A 16515-nucleotide genomic window follows, 5' to 3' on the forward strand; every position below is an offset into this window, starting at 1 on the left:
GAACTGGGTCTTTTTTGACGAGCCGCTTGGCCGGCCTGCTGATTCCAGCCTGTTACCAGCAGATTACAAAGACAGAGCAAAGGGTTTTGTAAATAACAACAGTGGGGACCTTCACGTACCTAGAAAGGTGGTCATACATCATGAGGAGGGAATTAATTTTATTTCCTCTAAAGGGCAATGAGTCCAAGTATTCACATGCGCTTTAAAAGCCTACTCCTCTGTATCTTCATGCATGTGAGCCTTTGTCTTTTGCCCTCAGAGCGCGCTAATATTAACCCCACGCTAAGGGCAGATCTGTCTGGAAGCCAAATGATAAATGGGCGTAGATGCACTGCGATGTCTGTGTGTTTAACAGAGGTGTCTGCAAAGGGATGCACGTTGTTGCAGGTCCAGATGTGCAGAGAAAAATAAAAAAAAATGCCACAATGTGCGGCCTGGCAGACAGCAGGCCAAAGAGGATTGGAGATTAGCTGCAGACTCAGTGGGTCGATCAGTCCGTCAGACGGAGAGAGGGAGGAGAAGAAAAGCAAGAGGGCAGTGTGGTCCCGGGGATTTTCACTCTTTTTTTTTTCCTCTTCATGCTGCCTTTCAGACCCGTCGCTTATTGAGCTCCCAGCCGGCTGTACGTCTCGCTCTCCTTTGCTTCCCTCCATCTGGCCCTCCCCCATCATCTCTTCTCTTTTCCTCCCTCCTCCCACCCCCTCTCTCTCTCACTCTCTCTTTCTGTTTCTCTCCATACCAAAGCCGGGGGGGGGGGGGGGGGGGGGGGGGGGGGGAGCCAGCAGAGATTAAATGTAGCCTCTATAAGCCAAAGCACATCATGTAGAAATGTTTCTGTGGCCCCTTCTCTCGCCCGCTCTGTCTGCAGAGGATGCTGGGACTGATAGGAGGACATAATCAAAGATCAGGCTGCAAAAGGGGGATTTTTCTAAATCTTTTTCATATGTTCTATGCATTGATTTTCTATGTTTTTGCATGCAAGCAGAAGGATAGAGAAGAAGTGTTTTCTTGGACATCAGCAACCTGAGGAGGACTTCCCTTTCTCCTGACCTCACCTCTCTCCTCTCTGGTCTGATGCAGAGGAAAAGAGGGCCTCTGGCTGTAAGTGATCACAGCTGTGAGGCAAATTAAATGATGATCTTTCTCTCTCCTCCTCCTTGCAACCCCCCCCTACCAACTCGGATGAAGGGGTGGAGGGGATGTGGAGGGGAGAAAGGTAAAAAAGCTTGAGAGAAAAGGTAGAATGCCAGTGAGGCAGGGGGAGGAGATGAAGAGGGTGGAGAGTGTGTATTTTTTTTTTCCTCCAGTCTTCCTTCCTTTCCACCTCTGCATGTGACTGAGGGAGGAAACAATGCGAGGGAAAAGGGTGAGGAGGAGAGAAAGCTCAGCAAGACAAGAGATCAGCAGGGACAGTTTTTTTCTTTAACTTGGACTTGTGTGTGTCTGTGGTTGTGTCTGTCGGTGTGTGTCGGTGTGCAGCTTCTTTTTGTCCTCTATCTTGCCCACCTGCCTCGGCCCTGAAGCTCTGGATAAAAAGTGAGTGGAGGCTTTGCTGCAAGGCAAGGCAAACGACTGAAAGGCTGTTTTATGTCTGCAGTGCATTCACGTGTGTGAGTGTTTGTGTGCCCCCCCCCCCCCCCCCCCCCCCCCCCCCCCCTCGAGGTGAGACAGCTTTACTGGTATGCTTCGCTGGCACAGTGGCCCCGGCTGAAAGTACGACTGCATCTCTTTTTCCTCTCCGTCTTCCAGTGGTTCGATGCGTCTCTCTGTAACCCACCGATTCCTCCTCATCCTCTGGAATATCGGCTCTTTCTAACCTGTTACTTCTTACCTTCAGCTTTTCATTTTCTGGTAAGTTACAGCAAAAAAAAAGAAATTCTTCCTATCTGCTCTCCTCCCCAGACTCCTTACTTTTGCCCTATTTTTGCATGTGTTAGAAAAGAGAGAGGGAGGGAAAGAGGAGATGGAGGGAGAGAGCTTGCACATGGTTCACTCCTGCTCAGTCTTACCAACCATCCTCATCTTCCTCTCCTCTGCCCGTCGCTCTCCTTCCATTTATTCACACTGACTTTGTTGCCCAGGAGGACTGGCCTCCTTCTTTGTGCTGCAGTTTACTTTCTGCAATGCATCACCCCCCCCCAAAAAAAAGGTAATTTCTTCCTAATATTGCGTAAATCCTGCTGGCATGCTGTTGCCTTTCTCTTTCTATGTTTGTGCTTTTTTTGTCTTTTCAATTCCCAAGCAGGTAGAGAGCAGGAGGAGCGATCAGTGCATCCTGGAGCCAAAGGGGAGGGTGAGTCGATAGCGGCAGTCGCTCTTCCTCTCTCCGCTTCCCTCTCAGCTCTCCCATCTAAGCGTTCAGACCACCATGAAAGCTCAGAGGAGCTTTGTTATCTTTCTCTGCAAAGCCTCTCCGGGACTCCGAACCTGCTGTCAAACGGAGACGTGCTTCTTAAGCCATCGAGCAGCTTTGCTGCAGGGACGAGCATGAGAGTCGTTGTGTCAGATGGATTGTGTGGCTCTGTTCGGTCCGAGCTTTGGATTTTTTTGATGCCGTAATCGATGCGTCCACGCTTGGCTTTTGTCTCGTGCACCGTGAACAATTAGGCGATTCAGACTTTCAGGCACAGCGGTGCGTCTGTCGTACAGCAGCAGGCACCCTACCTGATGGCAGGAGGCATTTTCCAGCTGCTGTATTGTTCTCTATAGGTGGGGAGCGGGGGGGGTGGGGGGGGTAGCAGTAGGATAGCTTCAGCGTTGGGTCTGGCTGAGGTTTGCACTCTGCGGTATGGACCTGTGTGTACCGAGGGGGTTGCAGGATGAAGATCACATGTTCCACAGCTGACCTTAAAGATTTGACTGAATCCAGCCGGACGGCGGCCGCCCGTTCCGAAGCGTCTCTCTCTGTCCCTGAGACCCTAACTTGTGACGTTGTGCTTTCATGTCCACGGGTTAGGCTCTCGGGAGCTGAGAGGGATGCCAGGCCGACGCAACGTCCCGCACATTCCTGCCTCCAACAATAGCAATCGGGTGGGGGGGGGGGCTGCCATGGCGCAGTGAAGCCCGGGCGCTCTCCGTCCATCCTCTCAGTCGTATGATCAGCTAAAGGCACACAGCCGTCTGTGATGTCACCTCATTTTAGCTCCATGCGTCCGCTAGCATGTGGATGCTGCTGGGTTTGGAGGATGGGAATGCATGAACGGACTTAACTTCTGGGATGATTCGGGAGATGTTTTAGTTTCAGCGCAGGTCGTTAGCATCCTAGCACATCATTGGTTTTTAAAGATCCCCTTTGTTTGAGCGTGCGGTATGCAGCGGTGCTCCTGTCCTGTCGCGCTCTTCCTACGAGTTAAAGTGAAAATTAAAATGTCATGGAGACCCCTACCTGTTGCTGCACACTGCTGGTCAGCTGCTTGATATTAGATATCTGCTCTTTGCTTCCGTTATTGGGCGTTTATTGATGCAACTGGTGCAGCGCCACCTATCGCTCTTATTAGGGTAATGCCTTTCAGAGGGAAAGTTCACTTCTAGGGCGTCTCTGAGCAGAGAAGCCTGCAGAGAGTAACAAAGAAGCTACTGCTCAGTTCAGCAGCGTTTTATTTTCTATAATTCTGCACAATTTTACGTAAAAAAAAGAAAAACAACAATTTACCTTTAATAATTAACATTTTACATCAGCAGTAGTTAATTGATTCATCTTGGATTTAAATACGTGAATAAATAAAACTTAAACTTAGTGGTTGTGAGTTCGATCCCCCATTCGCACAGACTGCTGCTCTGGGTCCCTGAGCAAGACCCTTAACCCCACACTGCTCCCCGGGCGCCGCACAATGGCAGCCCACTGCTCCCTAGGAGATGGGTTAAATGCAGAGAATTAATTTTATTGCGCTGTTCTTGTGACAGTGGAATAACAATAAAGTTGAATTCTATTCTACTTCAAATGAATATTTTTTAGTGCTGCATAGTTAAACATAAGATTATCATAATAGATCCTGAGATTTAAAAGACAGGTTTAAAGTTTAGTTTTAAAGGTGAGGTTGAAACCGGCAGAGTCGTCACCGCGGATGGCTCTGCTCATCATCGCTTTTATCCGTCCTCAACCCTTCCTCCTTTACCTCAACCTACAAAAAACACGATGCTGCATTCGTCTGAATAACACCAGAAGCTAATGAACGCCAACTTTGTGCTGCTAGCATCAGTGTCTGCTGAAAGATGGGATAAAGAAGCGTTGGTGGGAGCTCTTGTTTCTCTCTGTGTGCGCTGGAGCTTCAGGACTTGAGAGCAGCACAGAGTAATGTTGAGAGCGTGACCATAACAGCTCTGTACATTATGTGCTTGACCTCAGCGAACCGTCTGCGATCTTAAAACTCACTCACTCATGCAAACAAAAGGTGGAGGTGAGCCTAGCAGGGCAGGACGCGGTGGCAGCAGCTCCCTTTCCTGCTGCTAATGGCTGATTACCGGCCTCTGCATATGCAGCAGGGGTTTCATTTATTCTTCCACCTCCAGGTAATTCATTCTGTCATTAATATAAAAGGAAAATGTGGTCCTTTTAACGGCAAACGCTTTGGCTGAACTCTTTTTTTATAAATCACTGATGCTAGAAGATGCCAGATGTTTAGACAGCTGTGGTCCTGATTTACAAACTATGACAAAGTTAATTATTAAATATTAATATTAATTAAAATGTGTTTTTATGGCCATCCTGCCATGAATGGAGTATTGATCAGGCAATACTTATTTGATTATTAGTAGAGGTGACGTCACACTGTTTGTATTAAAGACAGAATTCACTTTAATTCTAATCCGCAAATGAAGAGATCGACTTTTTAACCTTAAATTAGCAGGACTGGGATTACCGACTTAAAATAGACAGATTAAAATCTGAATGGATTAAAACTCCTCTGCCTCGCTTCACTCAGCCTTACTGTTAGCTGCTCAAACGGTTGCTCTCCCTCCGACTCTCAGATGAAAAGGTTTTGACAAGTTATGAAAATATACTCTCCTTTTACACTGAAAATTTAAATCTAAGTATGTTTATTTTTCTTAAAATTAGAGCATTTTGTTCTTGAATTGAGCAGTTAAGTGAGACACTTTGCCAATGAAATAAGACAGTTTACATTTAAAATAGGGAAAAAAAATGTATATCTAATTTATATCTAATTGTCTTAATACTTATTTTAAAAGTAAAAATGCTCATTCCATTGGCAGGTTATCTTATTTGCCTGCTCACATTAAGGTTAAACACACTTAATTTAAGACATTTTTAGTCATTTTAAGATCGTTTTTGCAGTGTATTGATCGTCTTTCTGCTCTGGTTTTTTTGGACTTCACCAATGTTGAGTTTTATGCACAGACTTCCATAACAGCCTGTTAACAACCTGCTGCTGGACCGACGCTCTCCACGTTTTGCTCTGTTTTTTTGTTTGTTTTTGTCTTGAATCTGAGAAATAAAACGCAGAGAAGATCTGGCAACGCCTCAGCTCCGCCTCACATGACTTCAACCCACGATTTCTATTGGTGGAGAGTCATATTGTGTCGGCGTTGGCATGGTAACCAGAAAGAAACATCCCTTGAAATGTATAAAATAATGATTTGCATACTTTTTTCCCAGTAGAATACTTTTATTCTGCACCGCTCTAAAAGTTCTGCTATTTTCATTTTGACTGAAAAGTTTCAGCGTTTAACTTTATTGTGCTCCAAAAAAAAAAAAGCTTAAAGAACGACTTGATTTTGTATTTTCCAGCTGACCGTTCATCATTCAGGGCCAGAACTTTCTGGATCAGATCCATCAGAGCTGCGGTTCACTGATTAATAAGAATGCATCATCACTCAGATCTCTATGTTAGATTGAGCTTTTAGACGTCATGTGACTTGGAATTTAACTAAACTCTGTTATCCTAAAAGTGAAGGCAAAATTCCTACACTGGAAAAAATCAAAATCTAGATAAGTCTTTTTTCTTCAAATAAGTGCATTTGTTCTGGGATTGAGGAGGTAAAAGAGAGATTTTGCCAATGGAACAGGAAAATTTACATTTAAAATAAGAAAACATAATTACATTTTCTTATTTCATGTGCATGTTATCTAATAATCTTATTTTAAGAGTAAAACTACTCATTCCATTGGCAAACTATCTCATTTATCTACTCAAATTAAGGGTAAATACATTAAATTTAAAGAATTTTTACTTATTTCTAGATCGTTTTTCCAGTGTATGTATCTTATATAGAGTGCAAAAACAATCTACGAATAAGTAAAAATAGTATTTTTACTTTTGAATAAAGGTAATTAGATAACATGCATTTGAAATTAAACAATTTAACAGTTTGTTCTTATTTTGAATATAAATTGTATCGTTCTATTGGTAAAGTGTCTTACTTACCTCTTCAATTCAAGACATAAATTCCCTTATTTTAAGAAACAGCAACTTATTTAGATTAAAAATGTTTTGCAGTGTACGGGTGGATGTGCCTTTCCGCTTTTGATTGTCTGTATTTAAAGTTAATTGTGTAAAATCCATAAATATCAGACATATTAATGAGAATTAATTTGATGTGTAAATCAAATATTATCTCCATCTAGCAGCAACAGCTGGCCGTCGAATGCTGATGCGTTCAGACGGCAGCCTTTGATCAGGAGATGCCGCCATGTTGTTAATCAGGCGCTATAGATTTTGATTCCGATCCCATCTGCGGCGCTAATCCGCCGCTCTTGCCGTTCCTCGGTTCCCGTGTTCTTTCTTTCATCTCCAAATGGTTCCTTATTGGCTGAGCCCAGCAGACGGAGGCGAACCTACAGGCAGCGAGCGTCTATCTGGTGTTCTCCCTGCTCCAAACGCTGTTGGTACACCGTGTCCCCATGGCTCAGTCAGACATGGAGGACAGCCACACAGACTGACTGCTGGGCATGCAGCCGCTGCCATGAGCTGCTTCATTACCTCTGCATTGCTTCAATGTTTTGTGTGCAGAAGGTAAATGGGAAGATCAGTTGGGTCACGTTTAGATCTGGTCAGAAGAGAAAGAAAATGTTTTCCCATGTGTGTTTTTTTTAGAGGTGTTGGTCAGTGATGAAGCCTGCTGCGCAGAGCGGACCCAGACCCAAGCATGGCCACATTCCTGCTCTAAATGCATGGATTTGCTGTCAGGTGCTGCAAACCCAGACTCAGCTGCTTCTTCAGGGGCGGTGAAAGAAGTGAAGGGATCATTTCTGGGATGTGAGCGACTGCTGCAGACGACGCTCTTCCTGCGGGGGAAGCTTTCTGTGGGGCTGAGTTCATGCTCACCATGCAGTTTTTGTTCTGCCACTCCCTTCAGCAGGCGGTCTGCTCTGTGCTGCAGGCGGGACAGGATCAATCATCGATACCCACAACCCGCCGCTGACCGCTCAGATCCGGCTGTGTGATCTTTCAGCACCTCCGTACCGGTATTTTTTTATGGGTGTGCGTGAAGGGGAGGTTTTTTTGTGTGTCAAGCAGTTCTTTTCTGCACAACAGTTTGCGACCCCTTTCTTCCAGTGAGAAACAAGATGGCGGCGCGCCTCCACGTGGGTCTCCCTCTCCAAATAATGCCCACTACCTACGCCTGCAGCTTTCTTCTCTTTTTCTCTCGTAGTCACGGCTTTTTTTTTTTTTATCTGCAGAACTGAATAGAGTTTAGTCTGCTAGCATGGATCCTTCTGTTTCCGGCATCGTGCGGCGCGCGAGCAGCCGCTTTAAAAGAGTTTAGGGATTTTATCCAGCCCCGTCACACCAGCAGATTAACCACACTTCATATTAACCTCATTAATCCCTGCTGCTAATGTTATCGTGGCTAACGAGCATACATGAAGAGCAGGAGGCTAAGGAACAGTTTGTCATATGTTTTAGAAGGAAAGGAGCTGCAGTGAGTCTCAGGAAGCTTTCTGTGTTGGTAGAGACTGGGGGGGATTTACCATTAGGCAATACTGGGCAGTTGCCTACAGTAGGACCCCAAGTTCCTGGGGGTGGCCATAAAACTCTGTTTACACTTGAAAAATTATCTAGAAATCAGAAAACAAATCTGAAATTAAGTGTATTTACCCTTAATTTGAAATAGTTTGCCAATGGAATGAATATTTTTACTCTTAAAGTAAGATAATTCGATAATATTCACTTGAAATAAGACAATGCAATTGTGTTTTCTTATTTTAAGTGTAAATTGTCTTGTTCAACTCGCAAAATGTCTTTTTTAACTCCTCAATCCAAGAAAAAAAAATTACTTATCTAGATTTAGATTGATTTTCAAGTGTATATGTATGGTTAATACAATTCTTCCTTATTTATGCACATTAATTATGGTTTTTTTTTGTAAATCTTTCTTTAAAATGCCATCAGAACGCTGATAATATTAAGTGTGTCTCAGCCCCCCCTTCAGTGTCCACCATATTGGATCAGTCCATTTGCTGCACATGTTCAGAAAGGTCCAAACAGACAGCAGCAAACCATTTGAAAACAAACCATGCAAAGAGCAGTGTTGCCAACTTAGCGCTTTAGTCGCTATATTTAGCCACTTTTCAGACCCCTCTAGCACTTTGATTTCTAAAAAGCTCCTAGCGCCAAATCTAGAGACTTTTTTCTGCTACTGGAGACTTTGGAGACAACATCTAAAAGCAGCGAACTCTGCTCTCCAGAACGAGTAGATTGGTAACCCCGCCTCCTGCTCTCCTCTATCTTGTCTGCTGTCATGATTCATGCAGCTATTATTTCATCCAAATGAAAAATGGAGAACAGATAAGCAGATCATGGCTTGTCTACAGTGAAAAGAAGGACTGGGTTATTTACTTTGGCCTTTTTGGAAACACAGGAAGGAGCAATCAGCTAAGTGAGCTTAGTGCTTGGAGAAAATCTTTAATTCCTTTAGAGACAGCATGAAAAGTCAGCTGAGTACAAAACATAGAGAGGAAAACAAGAAGAAAAGGGACAAGAAGAGAGGGACACAACCTAGAACAGATAATGGATGTCTATTCTATTAACATTTCTCTATCTGGAGAATGGGGCTGTTTGATGTGTTGTCTTCTCCATTCAGAGGGGCCCCTGCCTGTCTTTGTCTAGGGCCCCAAATTTCCTAAATCCTTCCCTGGTGAGGCTGACTGGATTTGTCTTCATGTGTTTTTCTAACTGAGTCGACATCTTTTAATCTTTGTGTTGAAAATAGTTTTATTTCATCTTTCGTTTTTCTCGCTGCTTTATTCCTGCAGGTAAAAATCCAAATTTTCTTGATGTAAAAACAAGGTGTTCAATGTTAACCCTGGAAGATCAGGCAGTTTTTATGGACTTTCATGCAGAAACATGTTTGCTGACTAAATTTCTTCTCAGATCCCAAAACATAAGAAAGGTTTTGATTTTTCCGATTTGTCCTGAAGGCATCATCAGACAGAATTCAACATAAAGTTTAGAAGAAGTTGAATAAGGTTTATATTTGAACGGAAACCAAAGAGGATCATTTCAAACATCATCTCCAAATTTGCATTTCTTTTAAATGCATCAAGTAAATTTCTATAAATATCTTAATCACCTACAATAAAATTATTAAAGCTGAACTTTCTCCAGATACGACAGACTTGCTAAAAGCTAAAGTCAGAGATATTCTAGTCCAGGTCCAGACAGAAGCTAAGATAAACCACAAAATGTTTTATTTTATGGTTTATTTATTATTTTTATACTAAAGCTAAACCAATGCTAATATTCGTCAACGTTGGAACTATCCTATCCAATTAGATGCTATGCAGATTTATTTTGTATGAAATCATTGTAATACTTTTGGCCTGATGCTGCAAAATACTCTAAAACATTTCAATGAATTGAATAAAATAAATTCAACTTCATTTATTTTAACTTTTTTTCTGTTTTTCTATGTCTGCTTCTGTCTCCTTGAACCCCAGTGGGCCTCAGCAGATGGCCGCTCACACTGAGCCTGGTTCTGCTGGAGGTTTCTTCCTGTTCAAAGGGAGTTTTTCCTCTCCACTGTCGCTACAAGCATGCTTAGTGTGAGGGATTGCTGAAGAGTCAATGAGTCGATGAAATCAGCTGGTTTTCCTTACATAGAAAACTTTGAATCAGTCTGACTGGATGATCTGGTGAACTGTAAAGTGCCCTGAGATGACATGATGTGAATTGGAGCTATAGAAATAAACTGAATAGAATTGAAATTAGTTCGAAGTTTGGTTTTACTTAAATTTATCTTTTTTTAATTTAGTTCAGCTTTATCTCTTTAGCTGAAATCGTAGATGAAATCAGTTTATTTTGTCTCTAATTAATGAGAGGATGATTTAAGTTGATTTAATTTGGGGAAGTTTAGTTTGGTTCTGGTTAAACTTTAAGTTACTGAGTTTAAATTGGTTCAGTTCAGGTCACTAAATGTTTGTTTGGTCCAATTCATTTCAGTTCATTTCACATCTGTTCCCATTATAGAATAAATGCCATGAAGGAGCATCCAGTTTGAATACAGTATTGCTATCCTCTTTAATTTGGCACATTTTCAAACACAGTTCAGTCCAATAAGGATTTAGATTCATTGCTCCTGTCAGAGGAAGGTCCGATCTCGAGACCAACCAGGAAACAGCTTGCCTAAAAACTTGTAGTTATGCTGTAAATAGGAACTTTCCAGGCCTGGATGTGTCCCACATTGTTAGCCAGTAAAGCTGAGGTGGAGCTGAAACCAGTTTGTCTTTCTGGGATCAATGGAAAATCCCTGTTACACTGCAAAAACATTCTGAAAATGAGTAAAAATTTCTTAAATTAAGCGTGTTTACCCTTAATTTGACCAGTTAAATTAGATATTTGCTCTTAAAATAAGATGATTAGATAATATGCACTGAAATCAAAGACTCCAGCTGCTTTAAATGTAAATCATCTTATTCCATTGGCAATGTGTCTCATTTAACCGCTCCATTCCAGAAAATGTTAAGAAAAAATGACTTACTTAGATTCTTAGAGTTTTTGCAGTGCACTACTTTTGCACTGCAAACAAATAAAAGTTAAATAAGTCGTCTGTATCTTAAAATAAGAGAATTGTTTGTTTAATTGAGGAGGTCAGTGAGACACCAATGGAGGAGGACAATTTACATTTAAAATAAAGAAAAGCAATTTCATTGTCTTATTTCAAGTGCCTTTGCTCTAATTATCATATTTTATGAGTAGATATATTCATTCTATTGACAAATCCTGGTCAAATTAAGGCTAAATGCACTTAATGTAAGAAACGTTTACTTATTGACCATAACTGGATCAGTCTGCTTAAAACTAAAATATTAGAAGCTGCTTTTTGGATGGTTACCCAGCAGAGTGATGGTACAAGTGTTTTTAAAATGGTTTATTTTAGTCCAGATGATTTTTCACATTCTTTCACAACTGGAACCAACAGATAAATACTATTGAAGCAATTTAGATTTTTTTAAAAGTAAATCTAGAAATTGTAGTTTGAATGTTGGACATGAGATGCTGGAGTACGTGATGCCGCCACGCTCCAATCAGACGCCTCGGGTTGGGATGTTTCTGCCGGATCTAAATAAAACGACATCCGTTAACAATTCCTTCACGTGTCAAACTTATTATTAGATTCTCTGATATTTGGAGCTTTTGAAAAAGGAAATATGTTTGATCTGGGGAGGTATTTTTATACCTTTTAAAGGAAGGATAAGAAGAGATGGATTATTTGCAGCGTGTGTGTGTGTGTGTGTGTGTGTGTCTGATCTATCAAAGCATCTCATCTTTGACAACAAAGGACCCGATGCCCCGTATGAAGACGTCACCGCAGGCTTTGGACGTGAAGATGACAGTTTCTGCTTTGCTGCATTTTTACAAAACAAAACATGATTTTAAGGTTTTATTATTAAAGTAGATTTAAAGATAAACGTTCTCCAGATACTAAAGACTTGCTAAAAGCTAAAGTCAGAGATATTCTGTCTCCAAACAGGTCCAGACATAAAATAAATGACAATGTTTTATTGATATCTGTTTTCTTTTGTGGTTTATTTATTATTCTTATTCTAAAGCTAAACCGATGCTAATATTAGTCCATGTTGGAAATATCCTGTCCAATTAGGTGCAATGCACATTTATTTATTATGAAACCATTCTAAAAAACATTGGAATGAATTCAATAAAATAAATTCTACTTCATTTATTTCAACTTTTTTCTGTTTTTATTAGCTTTATTTATTTAGTTTTATTTCTTTTTCACAGTGTTAATTAATAAACAAAATAAAACACAGGAAGTCTGAATACATTTTTTTTCTTGATGAATGAAATCATATTTGTTAAGTTTGCAGATAAAAAGTTGCCTTTAGAGAAAAGGTTTAGTTTGCGTCAGCGAGCAGATCTGCTGATGAACCGACGGCAGAAAGAAGAATCGTTTGGTTGAAGTTTGTGTTTCTGTGTGTTTCAGATGATCAGACGGGATGAGAACATGTTGAAACGGTCCAGGAACCCGAGACGGATTAAAAAATGACAGCAAGTCTTAGCTGCCCTATGGACACACACACACACACTGATCGCACTTTAAATAAACACGCTGGTTTCCAGGAATGTCTGTGAAATTCTCTCATGTCAATAAATACTTCCAAACTTCTGGTGTCTTATTTCTTTAATAAATCCATCAACATTCAACCCAAAATCCATAAAGTTTTTACAGTTTTGCTCTTTATCATTATTTGATTCAACTGTTATTATTATATTATCAGTTTGTTTGTTTCTATGTGAAGAAATTAAAATGTTAGCTGTTAAGATGTGCAGAGATTCTGCACTGGAAAAAATCTAAATCTAAATTAGTCATTTTTTCTTAAAAAAGTGCATTTGTGCTTGAATTGAGGAGATAAAAGAGACATTTTGCCGATGGAACAAAACAATTTACTTTTAAAGCAAGAAAAAACATTGCATTGTCTTATTTCAAGTGCATTTTATCTAAATATCTTATTTTAAGAGTAAAAATATTCCATTGACAAACTATCACACTTACCTACTTAAATTAAGGGTAAATACACTTAATTTAAGATTTTTTTTTACTTATTTCTAGATGGTTTTTCCAGTGTTAGTTTGCTTAAAATTGCTAAGTGTGTCTCAGATCCCATCCAGCACAGGAGAAAATCTAAATCTAAATTAGTCATTTTTTCTTAAATTTAAATTTTGTTCTTGAATTTAGGAGGTAAGTGAGAAACTTTGCCGATGGAAAAAGATGATTTACACTTAAAACAATTTAGTTTTAGTTCTAGATTGTTTTTGCAGTGTGTGTCTCAGATCCCATCCAGCTGATGCAGGCGGCTTCAGCTAGCTCCCTTTAGCATCTTCACCACAAACAAAGGAGAACTTTTCATTAAAATCTAAACTACATTATTTAGCAGCTTGATGGGAATTTCTGCTCCGCAAACACTGAAATATAAGTAAGACATGTTTTCCTGAAATAACTTTATTTTCTCCTAATTCGAGCAAGAAAGAACAAATGAAATAAAGATTTAAAATGACTCAATCATCTTATTGTAAGTTTCTATTATCTAATGATCTCGTTTCATTGGAAGATTGTCTCGTTTAGCCGTTTATGTTCAGAGCAAACCGACTTATTCTAGGAATGCATTTATTTTTAGCTCAGCTTTTTCTGTCTGCTTTTAAAATTAGACGCTGGAATGATGCAATGATGACGACCTTTGAACTTCAACCAAAGGCTCCAAAAAACTTCAACCTCACACTGCAAAACGGTTCTAGAAATAGATCAAAAATTCTTAATTTAAGTGTATTTTCCCGTTAGTTTAAGCAGGTAAATAAGATGATTTGCCAATGGAATGGGATTTTTTACTTTTGAAATAAGATAAGTAGATAATATGCACTTGAAATGAGAATGCAATTGTTTTTCTTATATTAAATGTAAATTGTATTTTTGCACTGGCAAAGTGTCACATTTACCGCCTCAATTCAAGAAAAAAAAAATGCACTTATTTTAAGAAAGAAATTACTTATTTAGATTTTAATTTTTTGCAGTAAACATCTCCAGAGGTTCATCAACTTCTTCAGACAGATTTTGGACAAAAACAAAAAAACAGAAGAACAAGTAAAAAGTTAACACTGAAGAAGATTAAAAATAGAAAAGGCGAAATTTATTATTTTCTCCTATTTTCTTTTCTTTTGCTTGTTTTTTATGAATCCCACAGATTTGCTCATCCAATATGTGGCAGTTTGATTGATTACAAAATCTTTCACTTATCTTCTTCTAATGTGTGAATGTTGGACCAGTAAACATTTTTGATTTCTATGAGTAAAATTGCCTCTTAATAAACTTTCTTAACATATTTTCCTTTTAAAATGACATTTTTACTGAATTCATTAATTTCTCATTTCATTCGAATCCTTCAGACTTTGGAATATTGAGTTTATTGAGATAAAACTACAAACTATTGTTTGAGGTTTGAATTAATGAGGTCATACGGTTCTGCTTTAATACTAAAAATCTGTTAGTTTTCTGAATATAAAAAGTTCAGATGTAACTTAAGTCAGAAGATAAATAAAGATTCATTTTAATCAGAGGCGTCCAAGGAATTCATATTTATTCCTCCAGTATAAATCCTACTGTTTAAAAACACTTTAGTAGAAGTTAGAGGATCAACTTCAGCTTTTTACTCCAGTAAATCAGTAAAAGTAGCATTTTTAAAACTACTTAAAGTATAAAAGTAATGAAGGTAAAACTGTTAAAGCCAGAAGCTTTACTGCTCTAATCTATTAAAGGAACATTTTTCTGTCATTCTGGATGATAACTTCCTTAGACTTAATTTTCTTAGTTTTATATCTAACAGTAACAGAGTCACATTTAACTTTGCATCATCTTGAAAAACCATTTATTTTGGTATGTGGTGAGCAACAAGTTGGGGCAGCACCGAGTCCAACCACAAAGAAATTAAATGTCTGGATGAAACTAATTATTTTGATGCTTTTTATTTTTTTAAATACCAACAGGCCATAAAAAAATTAGCTTAAATGAAACAAACTAGTGAGTCTATTTCTCAAATTTAAGGAGTAGAAGGAAAAAGTTGTCTAAAAAATAATTACTGCAGTAAAGTATAGATACACAAGAGTTCTACTTAAGTATTAAAGTATTTGTACTTTGTTAGTTGACGCGTCTGATTTTAAATACTAATTAGAGAGCTATGAATCCTTCTTTATTCTTCTGATTTAGAAATGATTGTCAATCTTTGTTACTTAGAAACTGGAAAAAAGATCCAGAAATGAGTAATTTGAGATAGTTTGTCAGTTAAAATATGATAATTAGATAAAATGCACTTGAAATAAGACAATGCAGTTGTGTTTTCTTATTTTAAATGTAAATTATCTTGTTCTATTGGCAACATGTCTCTTTTACCTCCTCAATCCCAGAACAAATGCACTTATTTTAAGAAAAAATTACTTACCTAGGTTTCAATTTTAGAGAATTTTTATGATGCTAATTTAATAAACAAATAAACCTATTTTTAGAAATGGTGGATTTTTTTTTCTCTATTTCAATTTACAAAATTTGTTCTGCATTATTGCTTTCTCTCGTTCCTCCTTATAAGTTGTCTTAGTTATATTAAATAATTAGTTTTATTTGTAATGAAATGATGCTCTGACGATGATGAACTTCAGGTTGGAGAGGAGAACGTTTGCAGCTCTGGACCTTTCTGCACATTTTTTTTCAGCTTTAACAGAAGAAATGAGGGAAGGAAGCACTCAGAGGAATCATGTCTGCGTGTCGTGCTTTTTGTCCCAGCTCACACGCTCGGCCTTAAAATCCAGCCTGACATTCTGGCTCACACGCTGCAGCCCAAAGTAGGCCAAAAGCCATCTGAGGACACAAGTCGGAGAGGTAGGGATGGGTGGGGAAGGAACAAAGCTCCGGTGATACAGAAATATTCACCATTCCTGCTTTTTTTTTTGCAGGAAAGCATCTTTGACCATCAAGGATCTCTATGCAGGTGTCTTTCTTTTTTCAGTCCAGATAAAAGTTCAGCTAACAGGAGATTACAAATATCGACCAACAAATAGTTTGTAAAACTCTTTGATTTAAAGAAAAGAAATAGCTTCAGGTTGACAAAAAGCATTAAATATGATTTTTTCTTTGCATTTTATGACAGTGGTGTGTGTGTGACTCTAGCTTCTGAAGAGTTTAAAGAATTTCTGAAACATAAAAGTATCCAATCAATCCATGAATTCCTCCAGAAATAAAAGGAAGTTATTGACTTGTTGTTTTCTTATCATCTATGCTCAGAAACATTTCTGCACAGCTGCACAGATCCTCATGCAACTTTACCTCTCAAACTCGTTTTTCTTCCTGCTGTGGGAATGTTGCTGCAAAGCTTTACAAGTCTCTATAATCTTATTAATATATATATATATATATATATTTTTTTTTTTTGCAAAGAAGACAAATGATGAAGAACATTTCAGAAGAAGAGAAATTCATGCGATGCAGTTTGCATGTATCTGTGACGGTTCTGCAACAGAAATGTCGTTTCCTCTGAAAATACTTTAAAAAGTTTTC

At 38.9% G+C, this 16515-nt stretch overlaps 1 long non-coding RNA gene across 1 annotated transcript in view; it reads left to right on the top strand.

Annotated features, from left to right (window-relative positions):
- Nucleotides 1–12585, top strand: part of LOC119776075 — a 63880-nt gene extending 51295 nt beyond the window's left edge. The window contains exon 2 of the long non-coding RNA XR_005279730.1: nucleotides 12403–12585. This is a non-coding gene — a long non-coding RNA (uncharacterized LOC119776075). The remainder of the gene's footprint in view (nucleotides 1–12402) is intronic.
- Nucleotides 12586–16515: the final 3930 nt, after the last annotated feature.

Source organism: Cyprinodon tularosa, unplaced genomic scaffold (genome assembly GCF_016077235.1).
Source record: "Cyprinodon tularosa strain WSP-4 unplaced genomic scaffold, ASM1607723v1 ctg904, whole genome shotgun sequence".
In the NCBI taxonomy this organism is placed as follows: Eukaryota; Metazoa; Chordata; class Actinopteri; order Cyprinodontiformes; family Cyprinodontidae; genus Cyprinodon; species Cyprinodon tularosa.